The sequence below is a fragment of the Podarcis vaucheri genome (genome assembly GCF_965113315.1).
Source record: "Podarcis vaucheri genome assembly, chromosome: 13".
In the NCBI taxonomy this organism is placed as follows: domain Eukaryota; kingdom Metazoa; phylum Chordata; class Lepidosauria; order Squamata; family Lacertidae; genus Podarcis; species Podarcis vaucheri.
The window spans coordinates 19,081,442-19,084,339 of NC_138751.1; positions in this window are offsets into that span (position 1 = coordinate 19,081,442).

A 2,898-nucleotide genomic window follows, 5' to 3' on the forward strand; every position below is an offset into this window, starting at 1 on the left:
TGCACAGAAGGAAGAAACCACTCAGTCTTTTTCACCATTTCACTTTCTTGTCCGGAAAGGGAGGTGGGGTGGGGTGGGGGGAACCTTTATCTGCCTGTCACGAAACTATTAAGACACAGAAGCACTGGCCAGGTGAAAAGGGGGGGTGTCTTTCCCTATTACTGAACCCCCCCCCAACCCGTGCCGCACAACAAGTTTATTGTGACATGCACTTTCGTGGACTGGAACCCACTTCTTCAAATGAATTATCTTCAGAATTATCCTCTGTGTGGACTTGCCAGACCAGCTTTTGGACATTCATCCCGATTTGTTTGCAGGGAGGTTAGATGGAGGAGAGGTTGGATGACCATTGTGCCAAAACAAGTGTTATCCCACACTTTCCAGTACGTTTCCCTTTCACCTTACAGGAAAGAAAACGTGGGGGGATTTGACTCAAAGAAGCTGCACAAGACCTCTCATTCAGCTATAAAATACACAACCTGAATTTACTCATTTGTGATTGAATTTCGTTTTAGCGACAGTCTGGAAGCACCCACAGAGGGGTCAGAAATGTAAAGAGGGGCCAAAATGTCACAAAAGACAAAGAGATACACTCTGGCATTCCTGTACAAAGCTTAAAAGAATATAATAACTGTCCATACCTGTAGTAACTGTGGACAGACAACTCCATCTTCCTTCTTTTGCTATGCTACTTGTAGAGGGAGAAGAAAACCTGGTCTCCGTTTAATCTTTAATGAAGTACTGCAATCATATTCAACCTTGGAGCCTTGGAAGGAAAATATGTTTACTGGAATAGGAAAGAAAAGCTAGAAAGTATATAAGAAGAGTCCTATTGGGTCAGGTCAAATCTCCATCTAGTTCAGCATCCCATTTCTGAGTGTGACCAATCAGATGCCCCTAAGAAGATCACAAGCAGGGGGCTGGCTCTCCACTGTGCCTGAGCAGCTTTGATTACTAATGACCATTGACAGACCTATGCTCAGTTTACTTGTCTAGGTAAAGGTAAAGGGACCCCTGACCATTAGGTCCAGTCGTGGCTGACTCTGGGGTTGCGGCGCTCATCTCACTTTATTGGCCGAGGGAGCCAGTGTACAGCTTCCAGGTCATGTGGCCAGCATGACTAAGCTGCTTCTGGCAAACCAGAGCAGCGCACGGAAACGCCGTTTCCCTTCCTGCCGGAGCGGTACCTATTTATCTACTTGCACTTTGATGTGCTTTTGAACTGCTAGGTTGGCAGGAGCAGGGACCGAGCAACGGGAGCTCACCCCGTCGTGGGGATTCGAACCGCCGACCTTCTGATTGGCAAGTCCTAGGCTCTGTGTTTTAACCCACACGTAAGGTCATTTCCAGACAATCAGTTGATTGAGCACTCTGCTGCCTTGCCTGTGGGGAGGTTAAGCAAATCTCGCCCCACACTATCCAGTGCATTCCCCCCTCATTTTCCTTATTATAAAAACAATCAGATTTTTTGGAGTTTGGGGTCTGTTGTGCAAGGTCTCCACCACATAAGCTTTAACTGCCAAACCTGAATTTGCTGGTATGTGATGGAGTCCCACAGTGACTCTCTGGAAGTGTCCTAAGACAGTGAAGTGGCCATCACTGCTTATTGTTGCAATCAATAATACATATTATACAGTGCTATTTTTCTGGGAAAAGAGGTGCCGGAATTCACCATGAACACCTCCCTTGTTCTCTTATAAGGGCAATGGTGCCCACATGAGAGGTGCCAGAACTGAGTTCCGGGGAGTTCCGGCTGAAAAAAGCCCTGATATTATACATTTTATATAATAATTATAAAATGTATAAAGAAGTGCTTTCTCCAATCTGTCCTGATTCTACCATTAGTCCAATTATCTGGGTTATTGTATTCCTAGGACAGTCTAAAATTTACTGGGCCTGGGCCTCATCATCCATCCATCCATCCATCCATCCAATGAAGTAACAAGGGCTGTATCTGAGCCAAGGCTCAGCACAGTTCCTTCCCAAAACAATTATGGTGATCCAGCCCCAAAGTCTTCATAAACTGAATGTATCCCCAAGCATGCGTAGACTACCTCTCTTTCACCACTGGGTCATTCTATCCAGGTCTGATACTTCTCTGCCTCACATTAACAACTTCCACAATGGGGCACCAAAATCAGGTGGAATCCAAGGGCACACCTAGAGCAGCAATAGTAAATACCCTTATTAGGGAGTACGCTGCCCTGAATACCGTAGAACATTTCTCTTTAAATATACATGGGATTACACTAGAAACCTAGGTACGTAGCTGTTAGCTTATTGAAGGGAGAGCAAGAAAAGATACAAATGGGGCAGAGTTATTTGTTTTGGGAACTGACATTTAAAGAATAAATTGTATCATGCAACAAAATGTAAATATTATATCAGCGTAAGGCTGTGCATAAACCATACATTTAAAACACATGGCTTCTCCCAAAGAATCCTGGGAACCATAGTTTTCAACGAGTGCTAAGAATCGAAGCTGTGAGGGATAAGCTATAGATCCCAGAATTTGTGTGTGTGCCCTTAAATGTATGGTGTGTACACAGTCTGTTAAAAATTTTGTGAGGCGTTAACAAAGACATTAACACAAGTACAGTAATTCATTTCTTGTATGTTGATAGCTGCATGATTAATAGTATCAACAGTTGTAATCCAATTTATGGTTCCTAGCAGTGGTAGAAAAAAATCATGAAGAAATTAAAGCTCAGATTACTTATGACAACTTATTTGCAGTTTAGGGTACTTTATTTTCCGAAAAAGGAAAAGGGAGGACTGTTCTGGCAGCATATTCACTACTCCAGAATGTGTAAATATTTCTAACATACCCTTGAGGTGCGAAACTGCACTGTAGGATGGGCACTTCAAGATTCAATAACACAAATCAGCATGAGTGCT